Source organism: Leptonotus elevatus, chromosome 11 (genome assembly GCF_054856555.1).
Source record: "Leptonotus elevatus isolate MCC_2025b chromosome 11, RoL_Lele_1.0, whole genome shotgun sequence".
NCBI lineage: Eukaryota > Metazoa > Chordata > Actinopteri > Syngnathiformes > Syngnathidae > Leptonotus > Leptonotus elevatus.
The window spans coordinates 3,691,712-3,717,782 of NC_141249.1; the positions used below are offsets into that span (position 1 = coordinate 3,691,712).

General features: G+C 40.6%; 1 protein-coding gene and 41 non-coding genes across 42 annotated transcripts in view; 1 reads left to right on the forward strand and 41 right to left on the reverse strand.

Moving 5' to 3' along the window:
• LOC147165207 (ephrin type-B receptor 1-like) overlaps nt 1–26,071 on the forward strand; it is a 298,813-nt gene that overhangs the window by 180,534 nt on the left and 92,208 nt on the right. The window lies entirely within an intron of this gene.
• trnat-agu (transfer RNA threonine (anticodon AGU)) lies at nt 541–613 on the reverse strand. Its single transcript has one exon. It is a non-coding gene; the product is annotated as a tRNA-Thr (tRNA).
• trnat-ugu (transfer RNA threonine (anticodon UGU)) lies at nt 803–875 on the reverse strand. The gene has a single exon. It is a non-coding gene; the product is annotated as a tRNA-Thr (tRNA).
• On the reverse strand, nt 1,063–1,135 carry trnat-agu (transfer RNA threonine (anticodon AGU)). The gene has a single exon. It is a non-coding gene; the product is annotated as a tRNA-Thr (tRNA).
• Nucleotides 1,326–1,398, reverse strand: trnat-ugu (transfer RNA threonine (anticodon UGU)). Its single transcript has one exon. It is a non-coding gene; the product is annotated as a tRNA-Thr (tRNA).
• On the reverse strand, nt 1,586–1,658 carry trnat-agu (transfer RNA threonine (anticodon AGU)). Its single transcript has one exon. It is a non-coding gene; the product is annotated as a tRNA-Thr (tRNA).
• Nucleotides 2,373–2,445, reverse strand: trnat-ugu (transfer RNA threonine (anticodon UGU)). Its single transcript has one exon. It is a non-coding gene; the product is annotated as a tRNA-Thr (tRNA).
• trnat-agu (transfer RNA threonine (anticodon AGU)) lies at nt 3,157–3,229 on the reverse strand. The gene has a single exon. It is a non-coding gene; the product is annotated as a tRNA-Thr (tRNA).
• Nucleotides 3,943–4,015, reverse strand: trnat-agu (transfer RNA threonine (anticodon AGU)). Its single transcript has one exon. It is a non-coding gene; the product is annotated as a tRNA-Thr (tRNA).
• On the reverse strand, nt 4,468–4,540 carry trnat-ugu (transfer RNA threonine (anticodon UGU)). Its single transcript has one exon. It is a non-coding gene; the product is annotated as a tRNA-Thr (tRNA).
• trnai-aau (transfer RNA isoleucine (anticodon AAU)) lies at nt 4,728–4,800 on the reverse strand. The gene has a single exon. It is a non-coding gene; the product is annotated as a tRNA-Ile (tRNA).
• On the reverse strand, nt 6,558–6,630 carry trnat-agu (transfer RNA threonine (anticodon AGU)). Its single transcript has one exon. It is a non-coding gene; the product is annotated as a tRNA-Thr (tRNA).
• On the reverse strand, nt 7,083–7,155 carry trnat-ugu (transfer RNA threonine (anticodon UGU)). Its single transcript has one exon. It is a non-coding gene; the product is annotated as a tRNA-Thr (tRNA).
• On the reverse strand, nt 8,130–8,202 carry trnat-ugu (transfer RNA threonine (anticodon UGU)). Its single transcript has one exon. It is a non-coding gene; the product is annotated as a tRNA-Thr (tRNA).
• Nucleotides 8,390–8,462, reverse strand: trnat-agu (transfer RNA threonine (anticodon AGU)). Its single transcript has one exon. It is a non-coding gene; the product is annotated as a tRNA-Thr (tRNA).
• trnat-ugu (transfer RNA threonine (anticodon UGU)) lies at nt 8,915–8,987 on the reverse strand. Its single transcript has one exon. It is a non-coding gene; the product is annotated as a tRNA-Thr (tRNA).
• On the reverse strand, nt 9,175–9,247 carry trnat-agu (transfer RNA threonine (anticodon AGU)). Its single transcript has one exon. It is a non-coding gene; the product is annotated as a tRNA-Thr (tRNA).
• Nucleotides 9,437–9,509, reverse strand: trnat-agu (transfer RNA threonine (anticodon AGU)). The gene has a single exon. It is a non-coding gene; the product is annotated as a tRNA-Thr (tRNA).
• trnat-agu (transfer RNA threonine (anticodon AGU)) lies at nt 9,697–9,769 on the reverse strand. The gene has a single exon. It is a non-coding gene; the product is annotated as a tRNA-Thr (tRNA).
• trnat-ugu (transfer RNA threonine (anticodon UGU)) lies at nt 10,223–10,295 on the reverse strand. Its single transcript has one exon. It is a non-coding gene; the product is annotated as a tRNA-Thr (tRNA).
• Nucleotides 11,008–11,080, reverse strand: trnat-agu (transfer RNA threonine (anticodon AGU)). Its single transcript has one exon. It is a non-coding gene; the product is annotated as a tRNA-Thr (tRNA).
• Nucleotides 11,270–11,342, reverse strand: trnat-ugu (transfer RNA threonine (anticodon UGU)). The gene has a single exon. It is a non-coding gene; the product is annotated as a tRNA-Thr (tRNA).
• On the reverse strand, nt 11,530–11,602 carry trnat-agu (transfer RNA threonine (anticodon AGU)). Its single transcript has one exon. It is a non-coding gene; the product is annotated as a tRNA-Thr (tRNA).
• On the reverse strand, nt 11,793–11,865 carry trnat-ugu (transfer RNA threonine (anticodon UGU)). The gene has a single exon. It is a non-coding gene; the product is annotated as a tRNA-Thr (tRNA).
• Nucleotides 12,053–12,125, reverse strand: trnat-agu (transfer RNA threonine (anticodon AGU)). Its single transcript has one exon. It is a non-coding gene; the product is annotated as a tRNA-Thr (tRNA).
• trnat-ugu (transfer RNA threonine (anticodon UGU)) lies at nt 12,840–12,912 on the reverse strand. Its single transcript has one exon. It is a non-coding gene; the product is annotated as a tRNA-Thr (tRNA).
• Nucleotides 13,624–13,696, reverse strand: trnat-agu (transfer RNA threonine (anticodon AGU)). The gene has a single exon. It is a non-coding gene; the product is annotated as a tRNA-Thr (tRNA).
• On the reverse strand, nt 14,410–14,482 carry trnat-agu (transfer RNA threonine (anticodon AGU)). The gene has a single exon. It is a non-coding gene; the product is annotated as a tRNA-Thr (tRNA).
• On the reverse strand, nt 14,935–15,007 carry trnat-ugu (transfer RNA threonine (anticodon UGU)). The gene has a single exon. It is a non-coding gene; the product is annotated as a tRNA-Thr (tRNA).
• trnai-aau (transfer RNA isoleucine (anticodon AAU)) lies at nt 15,195–15,267 on the reverse strand. Its single transcript has one exon. It is a non-coding gene; the product is annotated as a tRNA-Ile (tRNA).
• Nucleotides 17,025–17,097, reverse strand: trnat-agu (transfer RNA threonine (anticodon AGU)). Its single transcript has one exon. It is a non-coding gene; the product is annotated as a tRNA-Thr (tRNA).
• Nucleotides 17,287–17,359, reverse strand: trnat-ugu (transfer RNA threonine (anticodon UGU)). The gene has a single exon. It is a non-coding gene; the product is annotated as a tRNA-Thr (tRNA).
• On the reverse strand, nt 18,334–18,406 carry trnat-ugu (transfer RNA threonine (anticodon UGU)). The gene has a single exon. It is a non-coding gene; the product is annotated as a tRNA-Thr (tRNA).
• On the reverse strand, nt 19,381–19,453 carry trnat-ugu (transfer RNA threonine (anticodon UGU)). The gene has a single exon. It is a non-coding gene; the product is annotated as a tRNA-Thr (tRNA).
• trnat-agu (transfer RNA threonine (anticodon AGU)) lies at nt 19,641–19,713 on the reverse strand. Its single transcript has one exon. It is a non-coding gene; the product is annotated as a tRNA-Thr (tRNA).
• Nucleotides 20,165–20,237, reverse strand: trnat-agu (transfer RNA threonine (anticodon AGU)). The gene has a single exon. It is a non-coding gene; the product is annotated as a tRNA-Thr (tRNA).
• Nucleotides 20,951–21,023, reverse strand: trnat-ugu (transfer RNA threonine (anticodon UGU)). The gene has a single exon. It is a non-coding gene; the product is annotated as a tRNA-Thr (tRNA).
• Nucleotides 22,512–22,584, reverse strand: trnat-ugu (transfer RNA threonine (anticodon UGU)). Its single transcript has one exon. It is a non-coding gene; the product is annotated as a tRNA-Thr (tRNA).
• Nucleotides 23,704–23,776, reverse strand: trnat-cgu (transfer RNA threonine (anticodon CGU)). Its single transcript has one exon. It is a non-coding gene; the product is annotated as a tRNA-Thr (tRNA).
• trnat-ugu (transfer RNA threonine (anticodon UGU)) lies at nt 24,848–24,920 on the reverse strand. Its single transcript has one exon. It is a non-coding gene; the product is annotated as a tRNA-Thr (tRNA).
• On the reverse strand, nt 25,368–25,440 carry trnat-cgu (transfer RNA threonine (anticodon CGU)). The gene has a single exon. It is a non-coding gene; the product is annotated as a tRNA-Thr (tRNA).
• trnat-agu (transfer RNA threonine (anticodon AGU)) lies at nt 25,892–25,964 on the reverse strand. The gene has a single exon. It is a non-coding gene; the product is annotated as a tRNA-Thr (tRNA).

Genomic DNA, 26,071 nt, shown 5'->3' on the forward strand with positions numbered 1-26,071 from the left:
TCAATGATTCCCTAACAGGCCGCAGTGAGAATTGAACTCACGACCCCTGGTATACTAGACCAGTGCTCTAACCACTGAGCTACAAAGCCTTACGGTATTGGCAACATTACTTTAAAACAGCAAATTAACTTGGTTCTGGCTGAATGGTGAATTCCATTGATTGTAAAATTCAGAGGAGTGAGGAGGAATATTGGCTCCCAGAGACCCTAAATACAGACATGACAATGCAGTACTACAAAATATGCAAAGATTATTTGGTGAGTCAATGATTCCCTAACAGGCCCCAGTGAAAATTGAACTCACGACCCCTGGTTTACTAGACCAGTGCTCTAACCACTGAGCTACAAGGCCTTATAGTGTTGGCAACATTACTTTAAAACAGCAAATTAACTTGGTTCTGGCTGAATGGTGAATTCCATTGACAGTAAAATTCAAAGGAGTGAGGAGGAATATTGGCTCCCAGAGACCCTAAATACAGACATGACAATGACGTACTACAAAATATACAAAGATTTTTTGGTGAGTCAATGATTCCCTAACAGGCCTCAGTGAGAATTGAACTCACGACCCCTGGTATACTAGACCAGTGCTCTAACCACTGAGCTACAAAGCCTTACGGTATTGGCAACATTACTTTAAAACCGCAAATTAACTTGGTTCTGGCTGAATGGTGAATTCGATTGATTGTAAAATTCAGAGGAGTGAGGAGGAATATTGGCTCCCAGAGACCCTAAATTCAGACATGACAATGCAGTACTACAAAATATGCAAAGATTATTTGGTGAGTCAATGATTCCCTAACAGGCCCCAGTGAGAATTTAACTCACGACCCCTGGTTTACAAGACCAGTGCTCTAACCACTGAGCTACGAGGCCTTAAGTTTATAGTAACATGACTTACAAAAAGCAAATTAATCTGGTTCTGGCTAAACTAAGGTTCTTTGACAGTAACTATCAGAGTAGTGAGGAGGAATATTAACTCCTAGAGACCCTAAATATAGACATGACAATGCAGTACTACAAAATATGCAAAGAATATTTGGTGAGTCAATGATTCCCTAACAGGCCCCAGTGAGAATTGAACTCACGACCCCTGGTATACTAGACCAGTGCTCTAACCACTGAGCTACAAGGCCTTATGGTATTGGAACCATGACTTTAAAACAGAAAATCAACCTGGTTCTGGCTGAATGGTGAATTCATGTTGACAGTAAAATTCAGAGTAGTGAGGAGGAATATTGGCTCCCAGAGACCCTAAATACAGGCATGACAATGACGTACTACAAAATATGCAAAGATTATTTGGTGAGTCAATGATTCCCTCACAGGGCCCAGTGAGAATTGAACTCACGACCCCTGGTTTACAAGACCAGTGCTCTAACCACTGAGCTACGAGGCCTTAAGTTTATAGTAACATGACTTACAAAAAGCAAATGAATCTGGTTCTGGCTAAACTAAGGTTCTTTGACAGTAACTATCAGAGTAGTAAGGGCGAATATTAACTCCCAGAGACCCTAAATACAAACATGACAATGACGTACTAATAAATATGCAAAGATTTTTTGTTGAGTCAATGATTCCCTAACAGGCCCAAGTGAGAATTGAACTCACGACCCCTGGTATACTAGACCAGTGCTCTAACCACTGAGCTACAAAGCCTTACGCTATTGGCAACATTACTTTAAAACAGCAAATTAACTTGGTTCTGGCTGAATGGTGAATTCCATTGATTGTAAAATTCAGAGCAGTGAGGAGGAATATTGGCTCCCAGAGACCCTAAATACAGACATGACAATGACGTACTACAAAATATGCAAAGATTATTTGGTGAGTCAATGATACCCTAACAGGCCCCAGTGAGAATTTAACTCGCGACCCCTGGTTTACTAGACCAGTGCTCTAACCACTGAGCTACAAAGCCTTATGGTATTGGCAACATTACTTTAAAACAGCAAATTAACTTGGTTCTGGCTGAATGGTGAATTCCATTGGTTGTTAAATTCAGAGCAGTGAGGAGGAATATTGGCTCCCAGAGACCCTAAATACAGACATGACAATGCAGTACTACAAAATATGCAAAGAATATTTGGTGAGTCAATGATTCCCTAACAGGCCTCAGTGAGTATTGAACTCACGACCCCTGGTTTACTAGACTAGTGCTCTAATCACTGAGCTACAAGGCCTTATGGTATTGGCACCATGACTTTAAAACAGAAAATTAACCTGGTTCTGGCTGAATGGTGAATTCATGTTGACAGTAAAATTCAGAGTAGTGAGGAGGAATATTTGCTCCCAGAGACCCTAAATACAGACATGACAATGACGTACTACAAAATATGCAAAGATTATTTGGTGAGTCAATGATTCCCTCACAGGCCCCAGTGAGAATTGAACTCACGACCCCTGGTTTACAAGACCAATGCTCTAACCACTGAGCTACGAGGCCTTAAGTTTATAGTAACATGACTTACAAAAAGCAAATGAATCTGGTTCTGGCTAAACTACGGTTCTTTGACAGTAACTATCAGAGTAGTAAGGGCGAATATTAACTCCCAGAGACCCTAAATACAGACATGACAATGACGTACTACAAAATATGCAAAGATTTTTTGGTGAGTCAATGATTCCCTAACAGGCCCCAGTGAGAATTGAACTCACTACCCCTGGTATACTAGACCAGTGCTCTAACCACTGAGCTACAAAGCCTTACGGTATTGGCAACATTACTTTAAAACAGCAAATTAACTAGGTTCTGGCTGAATGGTGAATTCGATTGATTGTAAAATTCAGAGGAGTGAGGAGGAATATTGGCTCCCAGAGACCCTAAATACAGACATGACAATGCAGTACTACAAAATATGCAAAGATTATTTGGTGAGTCATTGATTCCCTAACAGGCCCCAGTGAGAATTGAACACACAACCCCTGGTTTACTAGACAAGTGCTCTAACCACTGAGCTACAAGGCCTTATGGTATTGGTACCATGACTTTAAAACAGAAAATTAACCTGGTTCTGGCTGAATGGTGAATTCCATTGACAGTAAAATTCAGAGTCGTGAGGAGGAATATTGGCTCCCAGAGACCCTAAATACAGACATGACAATGACGTACTACAAAATATATAAAGATTATTTGGTGAGTCAATGGTAACCTAACAGGCCCCAGTGAGAATTGAACTCACGACCCCTGGTTTACTAGACCAGTGCTCTAACCACTGAGCTACAAAGCCTTATGGTATTGGCAACATTACTTTAAAACAGCAAATTAACTTGGTTCTGGCTGAATGGTGAATTCCATTGACAGTAAAATTCAAAGGCGTGAGGAGGAATATTGGCTCCCAGCAACCCTAAATACAGACATGACAATGCAGTATTACAAAATATGCAAAGATTATTTGGTGAGTCAATGATTCCCGAACAGGCCCCAGTTAGAATTGAACTCACGACCCCTGGTTTACTAGACCAGTGCTCTAACCACTGAGCTACAAAGCCTTATGGTATCGGCAACATTACTTTAAAACAGCAAATTAACTTGGTTCTGGCTGAATGGTGAATTCGATTGACAGTAAAATTCAGATTCGTGAGGAGGAATATTGGCTCCCAGAGACCCTAAATACAGAAATGACAATGACGTACTACAAAATATGCAAAGATCATTTGGTGAGTCAATGATTCCCTAACAGGCCCCAGTTAGAATTGAACTCACGACCCCTGGTTTACTAGACCAGTGCTCTAACCACTGAGCTACAAAGCCTTATTGTATCGGCAACATTACTTAAAAACAGCAAATTAACTTGGTTCTGGCTGAATGGTGAATTCCATTGATTGTAAAATTCAGAGCAGTGAGGAGGAATATTGGCTCCCAAAGACCCTAAATACAGACATGACAATGACGTACTACAAAATATGCAAAGATTATTTGGTGAGTCAATGATACCCTAACTGGCCCCAGTGAGAATTGAACTCACAACCCCTGGTTTACTAGACCAGTGCTCTAACCACTGAGCTACAAAGCCTTATGGTATTGGCAACATTACTTTAAAACAGCAAATTAACTTGGTTCTGGCTAAATGGTGAATTCCATTGGTTGTTAAATTCAGAGCAGTGAGGAGGAATATTGGCTCCCAGAGACCCTAAATACAGACATGACAATGCAGTACTACAAAATATGCAAAGAATATTTGGTGAGTCAATGATTCCCTAACAGGCCCCAGTGAGTATTGAACTCACGACCCCTGGTTTACTAGACTAGTGCTCTAATCACTGAGCTACAAGGCCTTATGGTATTGGCACCATGACTTTAAAACAGAAAATTAACCTGGTTCTGGCTGAATGGTGAATTCATGTTGACAGTAAAATTCAGAGTAGTGAGGAGGAATATTGGCTCCCAGAGACCCTAAATACAGAAATGACAATGACGTACTACAAAATATGCAAAGATTATTAGGTGAGTCAATGATTCCCTCACAGGCCCCAGTGAGAATTGAACTCACGACCCCTGGTTTACAAGACCAGTGGTCTAACCACTTAGCTACGAGGCCTTAAGTTTATGGTGACATGACTTACAAAAAGCAAATGAATCTGGTTCTGGCTAAACTAAGGTTCTTTGACAGTAACTATCAGAGTAGTAAGGGCGAATATTAACTCCCAGAGACCCTAAATACAGACATGACAATGACGTACTACAAAATATGCAAAGATTTTTTGGTGAGTCAATGATTCCCTAACAGGCCGCAGTGAGAATTGAACTCACAACCCCTGGTTTATTAGACAAGTGCTCTAACCACTGAGCTACAAGGCCTTATGGTATTGGCAACATTACTTTAAAACAGCAAATTAACTTGGTTCTGGCTGAATGGTGAATTCCATTGATTGTAAAATTCAGAGTAGTGAGGAGGAATATTGGCTCCCAGAGACCCTAAATACAGACATGACAATGACGTACTACAAAATATGCAAAGATTATTTGGCGAGTCAATGATTCCCTCACAGGCCCCAGTGAGAATTGAACTCACAACCCCTGGTTTACAAGACCAGTGCGCTAACAACTGAGCTACGAGGCCTTAAGTTTATAGTAACATGACTTACAAAAAGCAAATGAATCTGGTTCTGGCTAAACTAAAGTTCTTTGACAGTAACTATCAGAGTAGTAAGGGCGAATATTAACTCCCAGAGACCCTAAATACAGACATGTTAATGCAGTACTACAAAATATGCAAAGATTATTTGGTGAGTCAAAAATTCCCTAAAAGGCCCCAGTGAGAATTGAACTTACAACCCCTGGTTTACAAGACCAGTGCTCTAACCACTTAGCTACGAGGCCTTAAGTTTATATTAACATGACTTACAAAAAGCAAATGAATCTGGTTCTGGCTAAACTAAGGTTCTTTGACAGTAACAATCAGAGTAGTGAGGAGGAATATTGGCTCCCAGAGACCCTAAATACAGACATGACAATGACGTACTACAAAATATATAAAGATTATTTGGTGAGTCAATGATTCCCTAATAGGCCCCAGTGAGAATTGAACTCACCACCCCTGGCTTACTAGACCAGTGCTCTAACCACTGAGCTACAAAGCCTTATGGTATTGGCAACATTACTTTAAAAAAGCAAATTAACTTGGTTCTGGCTGAATGGTGAATTCCATTGACAGTAAAATTCAAAGGGTTGAGGAGGAATATTGGCTCCCAGAGACCCTAAATACAGACATGACAATGCAGTACTACAAAATATGCAAAGATTATTTGGTGAGTCAATGATTCCCTAACAGGCCGCAGTGAGAATTGAACTCACCACCCCTGGCTTACTAGACCAGTGCTCTAACCACTGAGCTACAAAGCCTTATGGTATTGGCAACATTACTTTAAAACAGCAAATTAACTTGGTTCTGGCTGAATGGTGAATTCCAATGATTGTAAAATTCAGAGTAGTGAGGAGGAATATTGGCTCCCAGAGACCCTAAATACAGACATGACAATGACGTACTACAAAATATGCAAAGATTATTTGGTGAGTCAATGATCCCCTAAGAGGACCCAGTGAGAATTGAACTCACGACCCCTGGTTTACTAGACCAGTGCTCTAACCACTGAGCTACAAGGCCTTATAGTGTTGGCAACATTACTTTAAAACAGCAAATTAACTTGGTTCTGGCTGAATGGTGAATTCCATTGACAGTAAAATTCAAAGGCGTGAGGAGGAATATTGGCTCCCAGCGACCCTAAATACAGACATGACAATGCAGTACTACAAAATATGCAAAGATTATTTGGTGAGTCATTGATTCCCTAACAGGCCCCAGTGAGAATTGAACACACAACCCCTGGTTTACTAGACAAGTGCTCTAACCACTGAGCTACAAGGCCTTATGGTATTGGTACCATGACTTTAAAACAGAAAATTAACCTGGTTCTGGCTGAATGGTGAATTCCATTGACAGTAAAATTCAGAGTCGTGAGGAGGAATATTGGCTCCCAGAGACCCTAAATACAGACATGACAATGACGTACTACAAAATATGCAAAGATTATTTGGTGAGTCAATGATAACCTAACAGGCCCCGGTGAGAATTGAACTCACGACCCCTGGTTTACTAGACCAGTGGTCTAACCACTGAGCTACAAAGCCTTATGGTATTGGCAACATTACTTTAAAACAGCAAATTAACTTGGTTCTGGCTGACTGGTGAAATCCATTGGTTGTTAAATTCAGAGCAGTGAGGAGGAATATTGGCTCCCAGAGACCCTAAATACAGACATGACAATGCAGTACTACAAAATAAGCAAAGAAAATTTGGTGAGTCAATGATTCCCTAACAGGCCTCAGTGAGTATTGAACTCACGACCCCTGGTTTACTAGACTAGTGCTCTAATCACTGAGCTACAAGGCCTTATGGTATTGGCACCATGACTTTAAAACAGAAAATTAACCTGGTTCTGGCTGAATGGTGAAATCATGTTGACAGTAAAATTCAGAGTAGTGAGGAGGAATATTGGCTCCCAGAGACCCTAAATACAGACATGACAATGACGTACTACAAAATATGCAAAGATTATTTGGTGAGTCAATGATTCCCTCACAGGCCCCAGTGAGAATTGAACTCACGACCCCTGGTTTACAAGACCAGTGCTCTAACCACTGAGCTACGAGGCCTTAAGTTTATAGTAACATGACTTACAAAAAGCAAATTAATCTGGTTCTGGCTAAACTAAGGTTCTTTGACAGTAACTATCAGAGTAGTGAGGAGGAATATTAACTCCTAGAGACCCTAAATATAGACATGACAATGCAGTACTACAAAATATGCAAAGAATATTTGGTGAGTCAATGATTCCCTAACAGGCCCCAGTGAGAATTGAACTCACGACCCCTGGTATACTAGACCAGTGCTCCAACCACTGAGCTACAAGGCCTTATGGTATTGGAACCATGACTTTAAAACAGAAAATTAACCTGGTTCTGGCTGAATGGTGAATTCCATTGATTGTAAAATTCAGAGCAGTGAGGAGGAATATTGGCTCCCAGAGACCCTAAATACAGACATGACAATGACGTACTACAAAATATGCAAAGATTATTTGTTGAGTCAATGATACCCTAACAGGCCCCAGTGAGAATTGAACTCATGACCCCTGGTTTACTAGACCAGTGCTCTAACCACTGAGCTACAAAGCCTTAAGGTATTGGCAACATTACTTTAAAACAGCAAATTAACTTGGTTCTGGCTGAATGGTGAATTCCATTGGTTGTTAAATTCAGAGCAGTGAGGAGGAATATTGGCTCCCAGAGACCCTAAATACAGACATGACAATGCAGTACTACAAAATAAGCAAAGAAAATTTGGTGAGTCAATGATTCCCTAACAGGCCTCAGTGAGTATTGAACTCACGACCCCTGGTTTACTAGACTAGTGCTCTAATCACTGAGCTACAAGGCCTTATGGTATTGGCACCATGACTTTAAAACAGAAAATTAACCTGGTTCTGGCTGAATGGTGAAATCATGTTGACAGTAAAATTCAGAGTAGTGAGGAGGAATATTGGCTCCCAGAGACCCTAAATACAGACATGACAATGACGTACTACAAAATATGCAAAGATTATTTGGTGAGTCAATGATTCCCTCACAGGCCCCAGTGAGAATTGAACTCACGACCCCTGGTTTACAAGACCAGTGCTCTAACCACTGAGCTACGAGGCCTTAAGTTTATAGTAACATGACTTACAAAAAGCAAATGAATCTGGTTCTGGCTAAACTACGGTTCTTTGACAGTAACTATCAGAGTAGTAAGGGCGAATATTAACTCCCAGAGACCCTAAATACAGACATGACAATGACGTACTACAAAATATATAAAGATTATTTGGTGAGTCAATGATAACCTAACAGGCCCCAGTGAGAATTGAACTCACGACCCCTGGTTTACTAGACCAGTGCTCTAACCACTGAGCTACAAAGCCTTATGGTATTGGCAACATTACTTTAAAACAGCAAATTAACTTGGTTCTGGCTGAATGGTGAATTCCATTGACAGTAAAATTCAGAGTCGTGAGGAGGAATATTGGCTCCCAGAGACCCTAAATACAGACATGACAATGACGTACTACAAAATATGCAAAGAATATTTGGTGAGTCAATGATTCCCTAACAGGCCCCAGTGAGTATTGAACTCACAACCCCTGGTTTACTAGACTAGTGCTCTAATCAATGAGCTACAAGGCCTTATGGTATTGGCACCATGACTTTAAAACAGAAAATTAACCTGGTTCTGGCTGAATGGTGAATTCATGTTGACAGTAAAATTCAGAGTAGTGAGGAGGAATATTGGCTCCCAGAGACCCTAAATACAGAAATGACAATGACGTACTACAAAATATGCAAAGATTATTAGGTGAGTCAATGATTCCCTCACAGGCCCCAGTGAGAATTGAACTCACGACCCCTGGTTTACAAGACCAGTGGTCTAACCACTGAGCTACGAGGCCTTAAGTTTATGGTGACATGACTTACAAAAAGCAAATGAATCTGGTTCTGGCTAAACTAAGGTTCTTTGACAGTAACTATCAGAGTAGTAAGGGCGAATATTAACTCCCAGAGACCCTAAATACAGACATGACAATGACGTACTACAAAATATGCAAAGATTTTTTGGTGAGTCAATGATTCCCTAACAGGCCGCAGTGAGAATTGAACTCACGACCCCTGGTTTACTAGACCAGTGCTCTAACCACTGAGCTACAAAGCCTTACGGTATTGGCAACATTACTTTAAAACAGCAAATTAACTTGGTTCTGGCTGAATGGTGAATTCGATTGATTGTAAAATTCAGAGGAGTGAGGAGGAATATTGGCTCCCAGAGACCCTAAATACAGACATGACAATGCGGTACTACAAAATATGCAAAGATTATTTGGTGAGTCAATGATTCCCTAACAGGCCCCAGTGAAAATTGAACTCACGACCCCTGGTTTACTAGACCAGTGCTCTAACCACTGAGCTACGAGGCCTTAAGTTTATAGTAACATGACTTACAAAAAGCAAATTAATCTGGTTCTGGCTAAACTAAGGTTCTTTGACAGTAACTATCAGAGTAGTGAGGAGGAATATTAACTCCTAGAGACCCTAAATATAGACATGACAATGCAGTACTACAAAATATGCAAAGAATATTTGGTGAGTCAATGATTCCCTAACAGGCCCCAGTGAGAATTGAACTCACGACCCCTGGTATACTAGACCAGTGCTCTAACCACTGAGCTACAAGGCCTTATGGTATTGGAACCATGACTTTAAAACAGAAAATCAACCTGGTTCTGGCTGAATGGTGAATTCATGTTGACAGTAAAATTCAGAGTAGTGAGGAGGAATATTGGCTCCCAGAGACCCTAAATACAGGCATGACAATGACGTACTACAAAATATGCAAAGATTATTTGGTGAGTCAATGATTCCCTCACAGGGCCCAGTGAGTATTGAACTCACGACCCCTGGTTTACTAGACTAGTGCTCTAATCACTGAGCTACAAGGCCTTATGGTATTGGCACCATGACTTTAAAACAGAAAATTAACCTGGTTCTGGCTGAATGGTGAATTCATGTTGACAGTAAAATTCAGAGTAGTGAGGAGGAATATTGGCTCCCAGAGACCCTAAATACAGAAATGACAATGACGTACTACAAAATATGCAAAGATTATTAGGTGAGTCAATGATTCCCTCACAGGCCCCAGTGAGAATTGAACTCACGACCCCTGGTTTACAAGACCAGTGGTCTAACCACTGAGCTACAAGGCCTTAAGTTTATGGTGACATGACTTACAAAAAGCAAATGAATCTGGTTCTGGCTAAACTAAGGTTCTTTGACAGTAACTATCAGAGTAGTAAGGGCGAATATTAACTCCCAGAGACCCTAAATACAGACATGACAATGACGTACTACAAAATATGCAAAGATTTTTTTGGTGAGTCAATGATTCCCTAACAGGCCGCAGTGAGAATTGAACTCACGACCCCTGGTATACTAGACCAGTGCTCTAACCACTGAGCTACAAAGCCTTACGGTATTGGCAACATTACTTTAAAACAGCAAATTAACTTGGTTCTGGCTGAATGGTGAATTCCATTGATTGTAAAATTCAGAGGAGTGAGGAGGAATATTGGCTCCCAGAGACCCTAAATACAGACATGACAATGCAGTACTACAAAATATGCAAAGATTATTTGGTGAGTCAATGATTCCCTAACAGGCCCCAGTGAAAATTGAACTCACGACCCCTGGTTTACTAGACCAGTGCTCTAACCACTGAGCTACAAGGCCTTATAGTGTTGGCAACATTACTTTAAAACAGCAAATTAACTTGGTTCTGGCTGAATGGTGAATTCCATTGACAGTAAAATTCAAAGGAGTGAGGAGGAATATTGGCTCCCAGAGACCCTAAATACAGACATGACAATGACGTACTACAAAATATACAAAGATTTTTTGGTGAGTCAATGATTCCCTAACAGGCCTCAGTGAGAATTGAACTCACGACCCCTGGTATACTAGACCAGTGCTCTAACCACTGAGCTACAAAGCCTTACGGTATTGGCAACATTACTTTAAAACCGCAAATTAACTTGGTTCTGGCTGAATGGTGAATTCGATTGATTGTAAAATTCAGAGGAGTGAGGAGGAATATTGGCTCCCAGAGACCCTAAATTCAGACATGACAATGCAGTACTACAAAATATGCAAAGATTATTTGGTGAGTCAATGATTCCCTAACAGGCCCCAGTGAGAATTTAACTCACGACCCCTGGTTTACAAGACCAGTGCTCTAACCACTGAGCTACGAGGCCTTAAGTTTATAGTAACATGACTTACAAAAAGCAAATTAATCTGGTTCTGGCTAAACTAAGGTTCTTTGACAGTAACTATCAGAGTAGTGAGGAGGAATATTAACTCCTAGAGACCCTAAATATAGACATGACAATGCAGTACTACAAAATATGCAAAGAATATTTGGTGAGTCAATGATTCCCTAACAGGCCCCAGTGAGAATTGAACTCACGACCCCTGGTATACTAGACCAGTGCTCTAACCACTGAGCTACAAGGCCTTATGGTATTGGAACCATGACTTTAAAACAGAAAATCAACCTGGTTCTGGCTGAATGGTGAATTCATGTTGACAGTAAAATTCAGAGTAGTGAGGAGGAATATTGGCTCCCAGAGACCCTAAATACAGGCATGACAATGACGTACTACAAAATATGCAAAGATTATTTGGTGAGTCAATGATTCCCTCACAGGGCCCAGTGAGAATTGAACTCACGACCCCTGGTTTACAAGACCAGTGCTCTAACCACTGAGCTACGAGGCCTTAAGTTTATAGTAACATGACTTACAAAAAGCAAATGAATCTGGTTCTGGCTAAACTAAGGTTCTTTGACAGTAACTATCAGAGTAGTAAGGGCGAATATTAACTCCCAGAGACCCTAAATACAAACATGACAATGACGTACTAATAAATATGCAAAGATTTTTTGTTGAGTCAATGATTCCCTAACAGGCCCAAGTGAGAATTGAACTCACGACCCCTGGTATACTAGACCAGTGCTCTAACCACTGAGCTACAAAGCCTTACGCTATTGGCAACATTACTTTAAAACAGCAAATTAACTTGGTTCTGGCTGAATGGTGAATTCCATTGATTGTAAAATTCAGAGCAGTGAGGAGGAATATTGGCTCCCAGAGACCCTAAATACAGACATGACAATGACGTACTACAAAATATGCAAAGATTATTTGGTGAGTCAATGATACCCTAACAGGCCCCAGTGAGAATTTAACTCGCGACCCCTGGTTTACTAGACCAGTGCTCTAACCACTGAGCTACAAAGCCTTATGGTATTGGCAACATTACTTTAAAACAGCAAATTAACTTGGTTCTGGCTGAATGGTGAATTCCATTGGTTGTTAAATTCAGAGCAGTGAGGAGGAATATTGGCTCCCAGAGACCCTAAATACAGACATGACAATGCAGTACTACAAAATATGCAAAGAATATTTGGTGAGTCAATGATTCCCTAACAGGCCTCAGTGAGTATTGAACTCACGACCCCTGGTTTACTAGACTAGTGCTCTAATCACTGAGCTACAAGGCCTTATGGTATTGGCACCATGACTTTAAAACAGAAAATTAACCTGGTTCTGGCTGAATGGTGAATTCATGTTGACAGTAAAATTCAGAGTAGTGAGGAGGAATATTTGCTCCCAGAGACCCTAAATACAGACATGACAATGACGTACTACAAAATATGCAAAGATTATTTGGTGAGTCAATGATTCCCTCACAGGCCCCAGTGAGAATTGAACTCACGACCCCTGGTTTACAAGACCAATGCTCTAACCACTGAGCTACGAGGCCTTAAGTTTATAGTAACATGACTTACAAAAAGCAAATGAATCTGGTTCTGGCTAAACTACGGTTCTTTGACAGTAACTATCAGAGTAGTAAGGGCGAATATTAACTCCCAGAGACCCTAAATACAGACATGACAATGACGTACTACAAAATATGCAAAGATTTTTTGGTGAGTCAATGATTCCCTAACAGGCCCCAGTGAGAATTGAACTCACTACCCCTGGTATACTAGACCAGTGCTCTAACCACTGAGCTACAAAGCCTTACGGTATTGGCAACATTACTTTAAAACAGCAAATTAACTAGGTTCTGGCTGAATGGTGAATTCGATTGATTGTAAAATTCAGAGGAGTGAGGAGGAATATTGGCTCCCAGAGACCCTAAATACAGACATGACAATGCAGTACTACAAAATATGCAAAGATTATTTGGTGAGTCATTGATTCCCTAACAGGCCCCAGTGAGAATTGAACACACAACCCCTGGTTTACTAGACAAGTGCTCTAACCACTGAGCTACAAGGCCTTATGGTATTGGTACCATGACTTTAAAACAGAAAATTAACCTGGTTCTGGCTGAATGGTGAATTCCATTGACAGTAAAATTCAGAGTCGTGAGGAGGAATATTGGCTCCCAGAGACCCTAAATACAGACATGACAATGACGTACTACAAAATATATAAAGATTATTTGGTGAGTCAATGGTAACCTAACAGGCCCCAGTGAGAATTGAACTCACGACCCCTGGTTTACTAGACCAGTGCTCTAACCACTGAGCTACAAAGCCTTATGGTATTGGCAACATTACTTTAAAACAGCAAATTAACTTGGTTCTGGCTGAATGGTGAATTCCATTGACAGTAAAATTCAAAGGCGTGAGGAGGAATATTGGCTCCCAGCAACCCTAAATACAGACATGACAATGCAGTATTACAAAATATGCAAAGATTATTTGGTGAGTCAATGATTCCCGAACAGGCCCCAGTTAGAATTGAACTCACGACCCCTGGTTTACTAGACCAGTGCTCTAACCACTGAGCTACAAAGCCTTATGGTATCGGCAACATTACTTTAAAACAGCAAATTAACTTGGTTCTGGCTGAATGGTGAATTCGATTGACAGTAAAATTCAGATTCGTGAGGAGGAATATTGGCTCCCAGAGACCCTAAATACAGAAATGACAATGACGTACTACAAAATATGCAAAGATCATTTGGTGAGTCAATGATTCCCTAACAGGCCCCAGTTAGAATTGAACTCACGACCCCTGGTTTACTAGACCAGTGCTCTAACCACTGAGCTACAAAGCCTTATTGTATCGGCAACATTACTTAAAAACAGCAAATTAACTTGGTTCTGGCTGAATGGTGAATTCCATTGATTGTAAAATTCAGAGCAGTGAGGAGGAATATTGGCTCCCAAAGACCCTAAATACAGACATGACAATGACGTACTACAAAATATGCAAAGATTATTTGGTGAGTCAATGATTCCCTAACAGGCCCCAGTGAGAATTGAACTCACAACCCCTGGTTTACTAGACCAGTGCTCTAACCACTGAGCTACAAAGCCTTATGGTATTGGCAACATTACTTTAAAACAGCAAATTAACTTGGTTCTGGCTAAATGGTGAATTCCATTGGTTGTTAAATTCAGAGCAGTGAGGAGGAATATTGGCTCCCAGAGACCCTAAATACAGACATGACAATGCAGTACTACAAAATATGCAAAGAATATTTGGTGAGTCAATGATTCCCTAACAGGCCCCAGTGAGTATTGAACTCACGACCCCTGGTTTACTAGACTAGTGCTCTAATCACTGAGCTACAAGGCCTTATGGTATTGGCACCATGACTTTAAAACAGAAAATTAACCTGGTTCTGGCTGAATGGTGAATTCATGTTGACAGTAAAATTCAGAGTAGTGAGGAGGAATATTGGCTCCCAGAGACCCTAAATACAGAAATGACAATGACGTACTACAAAATATGCAAAGATTATTAGGTGAGTCAATGATTCCCTCACAGGCCCCAGTGAGAATTGAACTCACGACCCCTGGTTTACAAGACCAGTGGTCTAACCACTTAGCTACGAGGCCTTAAGTTTATGGTGACATGACTTACAAAAAGCAAATGAATCTGGTTCTGGCTAAACTAAGGTTCTTTGACAGTAACTATCAGAGTAGTAAGGGCGAATATTAACTCCCAGAGACCCTAAATACAGACATGACAATGACGTACTACAAAATATGCAAAGATTTTTTGGTGAGTCAATGATTCCCTAACAGGCCGCAGTGAGAATTGAACTCACAACCCCTGGTTTATTAGACAAGTGCTCTAACCACTGAGCTACAAGGCCTTATGGTATTGGCAACATTACTTTAAAACAGCAAATTAACTTGGTTCTGGCTGAATGGTGAATTCCATTGATTGTAAAATTCAGAGTAGTGAGGAGGAATATTGGCTCCCAGAGACCCTAAATACAGACATGACAATGACGTACTACAAAATATGCAAAGATTATTTGGCGAGTCAATGATTCCCTCACAGGCCCCAGTGAGAATTGAACTCACAACCCCTGGTTTACAAGACCAGTGCGCTAACAACTGAGCTACGAGGCCTTAAGTTTATAGTAACATGACTTACAAAAAGCAAATGAATCTGGTTCTGGCTAAACTAAAGTTCTTTGACAGTAACTATCAGAGTAGTAAGGGCGAATATTAACTCCCAGAGACCCTAAATACAGACATGTTAATGCAGTACTACAAAATATGCAAAGATTATTTGGTGAGTCAAAAATTCCCTAAAAGGCCCCAGTGAGAATTGAACTTACAACCCCTGGTTTACAAGACCAGTGCTCTAACCACTTAGCTACGAGGCCTTAAGTTTATATTAACATGACTTACAAAAAGCAAATGAATCTGGTTCTGGCTAAACTAAGGTTCTTTGACAGTAACAATCAGAGTAGTGAGGAGGAATATTGGCTCCCAGAGACCCTAAATACAGACATGACAATGACGTACTACAAAATATATAAAGATTATTTGGTGAGTCAATGATTCCCTAATAGGCCCCAGTGAGAATTGAACTCACCACCCCTGGCTTACTAGACCAGTGCTCTAACCACTGAGCTACAAAGCCTTATGGTATTGGCAACATTACTTTAAAAAAGCAAATTAACTTGGTTCTGGCTGAATGGTGAATTCCATTGACAGTAAAATTCAAAGGGTTGAGGAGGAATATTGGCTCCCAGAGACCCTAAATACAGACATGACAATGCAGTACTACAAAATATGCAAAGATTATTTGGTGAGTCAATGATTCCCTAACAGGCCGCAGTGAGAATTGAACTCACCACCCCTGGCTTACTAGACCAGTGCTCTAACCACTGAGCTACAAAGCCTTATGGTATTGGCAACATTACTTTAAAACAGCAAATTAACTTGGTTCTGGCTGAATGGTGAATTCCAATGATTGTAAAATTCAGAGTAGTGAGGAGGAATATTGGCTCCCAGAGACCCTAAATACAGACATGACAATGACGTACTACAAAATATGCAAAGATTATTTGGTGAGTCAATGATCCCCTAAGAGGACCCAGTGAGAATTGAACTCACGACCCCTGGTTTACTAGACCAGTGCTCTAACCACTGAGCTACAAGGCCTTATAGTGTTGGCAACATTACTTTAAAACAGCAAATTAACTTGGTTCTGGCTGAATGGTGAATTCCATTGACAGTAAAATTCAAAGGCGTGAGGAGGAATATTGGCTCCCAGCGACCCTAAATACAGACATGACAATGCAGTACTACAAAATATGCAAAGATTATTTGGTGAGTCATTGATTCCCTAACAGGCCCCAGTGAGAATTGAACACACAACCCCTGGTTTACTAGACAAGTGCTCTAACCACTGAGCTACAAGGCCTTATGGTATTGGTACCATGACTTTAAAACAGAAAATTAACCTGGTTCTGGCTGAATGGTGAATTCCATTGACAGTAAAATTCAGAGTCGTGAGGAGGAATATTGGCTCCCAGAGACCCTAAATACAGACATGACAATGACGTACTACAAAATATGCAAAGATTATTTGGTGAGTCAATGATAACCTAACAGGCCCCGGTGAGAATTGAACTCACGACCCCTGGTTTACTAGACCAGTGGTCTAACCACTGAGCTACAAAGCCTTATGGTATTGGCAACATTACTTTAAAACAGCAAATTAACTTGGTTCTGGCTGACTGGTGAAATCCATTGGTTGTTAAATTCAGAGCAGTGAGGAGGAATATTGGCTCCCAGAGACCCTAAATACAGACATGACAATGCAGTACTACAAAATATGCAAAGATTATGTGGTGAGTCAATGATACCCTAACAGGCCCCAGTGAGAATTGAACTCACGACCCGTGGTTTACAAGACCAGTGCTCTAACCACTGAGCTACGAGGCCTTAAGTTTATAGTAACATGACTTACAAAAAGCAAATTAATCTGGTTCTGGCTAAACTAAGGTTCTTTGACAGTAACTATCAGAGTAGTGAGGAGGAATATTAACTCCTAGAGACCCTAAATATAGACATGACAATGCAGTACTACAAAATATGCAAAGAATATTTGGTGAGTCAATGATTCCCTAACAGGCCCCAGTGAGAATTGAACTCACGACCCCTGGTATACTAGACCAGTGCTCCAACCACTGAGCTACAAGGCCTTATGGTATTGGAACCATGACTTTAAAACAGAAAATTAACCTGGTTCTGGCTGAATGGTGAATTCCATTGATTGTAAAATTCAGAGCAGTGAGGAGGAATATTGGCTCCCAGAGACCCTAAATACAGACATGACAATGACGTACTACAAAATATGCAAAGATTATTTGTTGAGTCAATGATACCCTAACAGGCCCCAGTGAGAATTGAACTCATGACCCCTGGTTTACTAGACCAGTGCTCTAACCACTGAGCTACAAAGCCTTAAGGTATTGGCAACATTACTTTAAAACAGCAAATTAACTTGGTTCTGGCTGAATGGTGAATTCCATTGGTTGTTAAATTCAGAGCAGTGAGGAGGAATATTGGCTCCCAGAGACCCTAAATACAGACATGACAATGCAGTACTACAAAATAAGCAAAGAAAATTTGGTGAGTCAATGATTCCCTAACAGGCCTCAGTGAGTATTGAACTCACGACCCCTGGTTTACTAGACTAGTGCTCTAATCACTGAGCTACAAGGCCTTATGGTATTGGCACCATGACTTTAAAACAGAAAATTAACCTGGTTCTGGCTGAATGGTGAAATCATGTTGACAGTAAAATTCAGAGTAGTGAGGAGGAATATTGGCTCCCAGAGACCCTAAATACAGACATGACAATGACGTACTACAAAATATGCAAAGATTATTTGGTGAGTCAATGATTCCCTCACAGGCCCCAGTGAGAATTGAACTCACGACCCCTGGTTTACAAGACCAGTGCTCTAACCACTGAGCTACGAGGCCTTAAGTTTATAGTAACATGACTTACAAAAAGCAAATTAATCTGGTTCTGGCTAAACTAAGGTTCTTTGACAGTAACTATCAGAGTAGTGAGGAGGAATATTAACTCCTAGAGACCCTAAATATAGACATGACAATGCAGTACTACAAAATATGCAAAGAATATTTGGTGAGTCAATGATTCCCTAACAGGCCCCAGTGAGAATTGAACTCACGACCCCTGGTATACTAGACCAGTGCTCCAACCACTGAGCTACAAGGCCTTATGGTATTGGAACCATGACTTTAAAACAGAAAATTAACCTGGTTCTGGCTGAATGGTGAATTCCATTGATTGTAAAATTCAGAGCAGTGAGGAGGAATATTGGCTCCCAGAGACCCTAAATACAGACATGACAATGACGTACTACAAAATATGCAAAGATTATTTGTTGAGTCAATGATACCCTAACAGGCCCCAGTGAGAATTGAACTCATGACCCCTGGTTTACTAGACCAGTGCTCTAACCACTGAGCTACAAAGCCTTAAGGTATTGGCAACATTACTTTAAAACAGCAAATTAACTTGGTTCTGGCTGAATGGTGAATTCCATTGGTTGTTAAATTCAGAGCAGTGAGGAGGAATATTGGCTCCCAGAGACCCTAAATACAGACATGACAATGCAGTACTACAAAATAAGCAAAGAAAATTTGGTGAGTCAATGATTCCCTAACAGGCCTCAGTGAGTATTGAACTCACGACCCCTGGTTTACTAGACTAGTGCTCTAATCACTGAGCTACAAGGCCTTATGGTATTGGCACCATGACTTTAAAACAGAAAATTAACCTGGTTCTGGCTGAATGGTGAAATCATGTTGACAGTAAAATTCAGAGTAGTGAGGAGGAATATTGGCTCCCAGAGACCCTAAATACAGACATGACAATGACGTACTACAAAATATGCAAAGATTATTTGGTGAGTCAATGATTCCCTCACAGGCCCCAGTGAGAATTGAACTCACGACCCCTGGTTTACAAGACCAGTGCTCTAACCACTGAGCTACAAGGCCTTAAGTTTATAGTAACATGACTTACAAAAAGCAAATGAATCTGGTTCTGGCTAAACTACGGTTCTTTGACAGTAACTATCAGAGTAGTAAGGGCGAATATTAACTCCCAGAGACCCTAAATACAGACATGACAATGACGTACTACAAAATATATAAAGATTATTTGGTGAGTCAATGATAACCTAACAGGCCCCAGTGAGAATTGAACTCACGACCCCTGGTTTACTAGACCAGTGCTCTAACCACTGAGCTACAAAGCCTTATGGTATTGGCAACATTACTTTAAAACAGCAAATTAACTTGGTATTGGCTGAATGGTGAATTCCATTGACAGTAAAATTCAGAGTCGTGAGGAGGAATATTGGCTCCCAGAGACCCTAAATACAGACATGACAATGACGTACTACAAAATATGCAAAGATCATTTGGTGAGTCAATGATTCCCTAACAGGCCCCAGTTAGAATTGAACTCACGACCCCTGGTTTACTAGACCAATGCTCTAACCACTGAGCTACAAAGCCTTACGGTATCGGCAACATTACTTAAAAACAGCAAATTAACTTGGTTCTGGCTGAATGGTGAATTCCATTGACAGTAAAATTCAGAGTCGTGAGGAGGAATATTGGCTCCCAGAGACCCTAAATACAGACATGACAATGACGTACTACAAAATATGCAAAGATTAATTGGTGAGTCAATGATAACCTAACAGGCCCCAGTGAGAATTGAACTCACGACCCCTGGTTTACTAGACCAGTGCTCTAACCACTGAGCTACAAAGCCTTATGGTATTGGCAACATTACTTTAAAACAGCAAATTAACTTGGTTCTGGCTGAATGGTGAATTTCATTGACAGTAAAATTCAAAGGCGTGAGGAGGAATATTGGCTCCCAGCAACCCTAAATACAGACATGACAATGACGTACTACGAAATATGCAAAGATTTTTTGGTGAGTCAATGATTCCCTAACAGGCCCCAGTTAGAATTGAACTCACAACCCCTGGTTTACTAGACCAGTGCTCTAACCACTGAGCTACAAAGCCTTATGGTATCGGAAACATTACTTTAATACAGCAAATTAACTTGGTTCTGGCTGAATAGTGAATTCCATTGACAGTAAAGTTCAGAGTCGTGAGGAGGAATATTGGCTCCCAGAGACCCTAAATACAGACATGACAATGACGTACTACAAAATATGCAAAGATTATTTGGTGAGTCAATGATTCCCTAACAGGTCCCAGTTAGAATTGAACTCACGACCCCTGGTTTACTAGACCAGTGCTCTAACCACTGAGCTACAAAGCCTTATGGTATCGGCAACATTACTTTAAAACAGCAAATTAACTTGGTTCTGGCTGAATGGTGAATTCCATTGATTGTAAAATTCAGAGCAGTGAGGAGGAATATTGGCTCCCAGAGACCCTAAATACAGGCATGACAATGACGTACTACAAAATATGCAAAGATTATTTGGTGAGTTAATGATTCCCTAACAGGCCCCAGTGAGAATTGAACTCACGACCCCTGTTTTACAAGACCAGTGGTCTAACCACTGAGCTACGAGGCCTTAAGTTTATGGTAACATGACTTACAAAAAGCAAATGAATCTGGTTCTGGCTAAACTAAGGTTCTTTGACAGTAACTATCAGAGTAGTAAGGGTGAATATTAACTCCCAGAGACCCTAAATACAGACATGACAATGACGTACTACAAAATATGCAAAGACTTTTTGGTGAGTCAATGATTCCCTAACAGGCCCCAGTGAGAATTGAGCTCACGACCCCTGCTATACTAGACCAGTGCTCTAACCATTGAGCTACAAAGCCTTACGGTATTGGCAACATTACTTTAAAACAGCAAATTAACTTGGTTCTGGCTGAATGGTGAATTCGATTGATTGTAAAATTCAGAGGAGTGAGGAGGAATATTGGCTCCCAGAGACCCTAAATACAGACATGACAATGCAGTACTACAAAATATGCAAAGAATATTTGGTGAGTCAATGATTCCCTAACAGGCCCCAGTGAAAATTGAACTCACGACCCCTGGTTTACTAGACCAGTGCTCTAACCACTGAGCTACAAGGCCTTATAGTGCTGGCAACATTACTTTAAAACAGCAAATTAACTTGGTTCTGGCTGAATGGTGAATTCCATTGACAGTAAAATTCAAAGGAGTGAGGAGGAATATTGGCTCCCAGAGACCCTAACTACAGACATGACAATGACGTACTACAAAATATGCAAAGATTTTTTGGTGATTCAGTGATTCCCTAACAGATCCCAGTGAGAATTTGAACTCACGACCCCTGGTATACTAGACCAGTGATCTAACCACTGAGCTACAAAGCCTTACGGTACTGGCAACATTACTTTAAAACCGCAAATTAACTTGGTTCTGGCTGAATGGTGAATTCAATTGATTGTAAAATTCAGAGGAATATTGGCTCCCAGAGACCCTAAATACAGACATGACAATGCAGTACTACAAAATATGCAAAGATTATTTGGTGAGTCAATGATTCCCTAACAGGCCCCAGTGAGAATTGAACTCACTACCCTTGGTTTACTAGACCAGTGCTCTAACCACTGAGCTACAAGGCCTTATAGTGTTGGCAACATTACTTTAAAACTGCAAATTAACTTGGTTCTGGCTGAATGGTGAATTCCATTGATTGTAAAATTCAGAGTAGTGAGGAGGAATATTGGCTCCCAGAGACCCTAAATACAGACATGTTAATGCAGTACTACAAAATATGCAAAGATTATTTGGTGAGTCAAAAATTCCCTAACAGGCCCCATTGAGAATTGAACTCACCACCACTGGCTTACTAGACCAGTGCACTAACCACTGAGCTACAAAGCCTTATGGTATTGGCAACATTACTTTAAAACTGCAAATTAACTTGGTTCTGGCTGAATGGTGAATTCCATTGATTGTAAAATTCAGAGTAGTGAGGAGGAATATTGGCTCCCAGAGACCCTAAATACAGACATGTTAATGCAGTACTACAAAATATGCAAAGATTATTTGGTGAGTCAATGATTCCCTCACAGGCCCCAGTGAGAATTGAACTCACAACCCCTGGTTTACAAGACAAGTGCTCTAACCACTGAGCTACAAGGCCTTATGGTAGTGGTACCATGACTTTAAAACAGAAAATTAACCTGGTTCTGGCTGAATGGTGAATTCCATTGACAGTAAAATTCAGAGTCGTGAGGAGGAATATTGGCTCCCAGAGACCCTAAATACAGACATGACAATGACGTACTACAAAATATGCAAAGATTATTTGGTGAGTCAATGATTCCCTAACAGGCCCCAGTTAGAATTGAACTCACAACCCCTGGTTTACTAGACCAGTGCTCTAACCACTGAGCTACAAAGCCTTATGGTACTGGCAACATTACTTTAAAACAGCAAATTAACTTGGTTCTGGCTGAATGGTGAATTCCATTGATTGTAAAATTCAGAGCAGTGAGGAGGAATATTGGCTCCCAGAGACCCTAAATACAGACATGACAATGCAGTACTACAAAATATGCAAAGATTATTTGGTGAGTCAAGGATTCCCTAACAGGTCCCAGTGAGAATTGAACTCACGACCACTGGTTTACTAGACTAGTGCTCTACCCACTGAGCTACAAGGACTTATGTTATTGGCACCATGACTTTAAAACAGAAAATTAACCTGGTTCTGGCTGAATGGTGAATTCCATTGACAGTAAAATTCAGAGTAGTGAGGAGGAATATTGGCTCCCAGAGTCCCTAAATACAGACATGACAATGACGTACTACAAAATATGCAAAGATTATTTGATGGGTCCATGATGTAACCTGGTTCTGGCTGAATGGTGAATTCCATTGACAGTAAAATTCAGAGTAGTGAGGAGGAATATTAACTCCCAGAGACCCGAAATACAGACATGACAATGACGTACTACAAAATATGCAAAGATTATTTGGTGAGTCAATGATTCCCTCACAGGACCCAGTGAGAATTGAACTCACGGGCCCTGGTTTACAAGACCAGTGCACTAACAACTGAGCTACGAGGCCTTAAGTTTATAGTAACATGACTTACAAAAAGCAAATGAATCTGGTTCTGGCTAAACTAAAGTTCTTTGACAGTAACTATCAGAGTAGTAAGGACGAATATTAACTCCCAGATTCCCAAAATGCAGACATGACAATGCAGTACTACAAAATATGCAAAGTTTATTTGGTGAGTCAATGATTTCCTAAAAGGCCCCAGTGAGAATTGAACTCACGACTCCTGGTTTACGAGACCAGTACTCTAACCACTGAGCTATGAAGCCTTTCGGTGTAGGTGACATGACTTTAAAAAAGCAAATTAACCGGATTCTTGCTGAATAGCAGATTCAATTCACAGTATCCATCAGGGTCGTGAGGAAAAATATCACCCCCGTGAAACCCTAAATGCAGGCATGACAATGGAGAGCAATGAATTATCTGCACTATATTGGTTTAGGTAAGTAATCACTGAAAGGCCCAGGCGAGAATTGAACTCACGACCCCTGGTTTACTAGACCAGTGCTCTAACCACTGTGCTACAAGGCCTTATAGTGTTGTCAACATTACTTTAAAACAGCAAATTAACTTGGTTCTGGCTGAATGGTGAATTCCATTGACAGTAAAATTCAAAGGAGTGAGGAGGAATATTGGCTCCCAGAGACCCTAAATACAGACATGACAATGACGTACTACAAAATATGCAAAGATTATTTGGTGAGTCAATGATTCCCTCACAGGCCCCAGTGAGAATCCCAGAGACCCTAAATACAGACATGACAATGACGTACTACAAAATATGCAAAGATTATTTGGTGAGTCAATGATTCCCTAAGAGGCCCCAGTGAGAATTGAACTCACGACCCCTGGTTTACTAGACCAGTGGTCTAACCACTGAGCTACAAAGCTTTATGGTATTGGCAACATTACTTTAAAACAGCAAATTAACTTGGTTCTGGCTGAATGGTGTATTCCATTGATTGTAAAATTCAGAGTAGTGAGGAGGAATATTGGCTCCCAGAGACCCTAAATACAGACATGACAATGACGTACTACAAAATATGCAAAGATTATTTGGTGAGTCAATGATTCCCTCACAGGCCCCAGTGAGAATTGAACTCACAACCCCTGGTTTACATTACCAGTGCGCTAACAACTGAGCTACGAGGCCTTAAGTTTATAGTAACATGACTTACAAAAAGCAAATGAATCTGGTTCTGGCTAAACTAAAGTTCTTTGACAGTAACTATCAGAGTAGTAAGGGCGAATATTAACTCCCAGAGACCCTAAATACAGACATGACAATGCAGTACTACAAAATATGCAAAGATTATTTGGTGAGTCAAAAATTCCCTAAAAGGCCCCAGTGAGAATTGAACTCACAACCCCTGGTTTACAAGACCAGTGCTCTAACCACTGAGCTACGAGGCCTTAAGTTTATATTAACATGACTTACAAAAAGCTAATGAATCTGGTTCTGGCTAAACTAAGGTTCTTTGACAGTAACGATCAGAGTAGTGAGGAGGAATATTGGCTCCCAGAGACCCTAAATACAGACATGACAATGACGTACTACAAAATATGCAAAGATTATTTGGTGAGTCAATGATTCCCTCACAGGCCCCAGTGAGAATTGAACTCACGACCCCTGTTTTACAAGACCAGTGCGCTAACAACTGAGCTACGAGGCCTTAAGTTTATAGTAACATGACTTACAAAAAGCGAATGAATCTGGTTCTGGCTAAACTAAGGTTCTTTGACAGTAACTATCAGAGTTGTAAGGGCGAATATTAACTCCCAGAGAACCTAAATACAGACATGACAATGCAGTACTACAAAATATGCAAAGTTTATTTGGTGAGTCAATGATTTCCTAAAAGGCCCCAGTGAGAATTGAACTCACGACCCCTGGTTTACGAGACCAGTATTCTAACCACTGAGCTATGAAGCCTTTCGGTCGAGGTAACATGACTTTAAAAAAGCAAATTAACCGGATTCTTGCTGAATAGCAGATTTAATTCACAGTAACTATCAGGGTCGTGGGGAAAAATATCACCCCCGTGAAACCCTAAATGCAGGCATGACAATGCAGAGCAATGAATTATCTTCACTATATTGGTTTAGGTAAGTAATCACTGAAAGGCCCAGGTGAGAATTTAACTCACGACCCCTGGTTTACTAGACCAGTGCTTTAACCACTGAGCTACAAGGCCTTATAGTGTTGGTAACATTACTTTAAAACAGCAAATTAACTTGGTTCTGGCTGAATGGTGAATTCCATTGATTGTAAAATTCAGAGGAGTGAGGAGGAATATTGGCTCCCAGAGACCCTAAATACAGACATGACAATGCAGTACTACAAAATATGCAAAGATTATTTGGTGAGTCAATGATTCCCTAACAGGCCCCAGTGAGAATTGAACTCACTACCCCTGGTTTACTAGACCAGTGCTCTAACCACTGAGCTACAAGGCCTTATAGTGTTGGAAACATTACTTTAAAACAGCAAATTTACTTGGTTCTGGCTGAATGGTGAATACCATTGATTGTAAAATTCAGAGGAGTGAGGAGGAATATTGGCT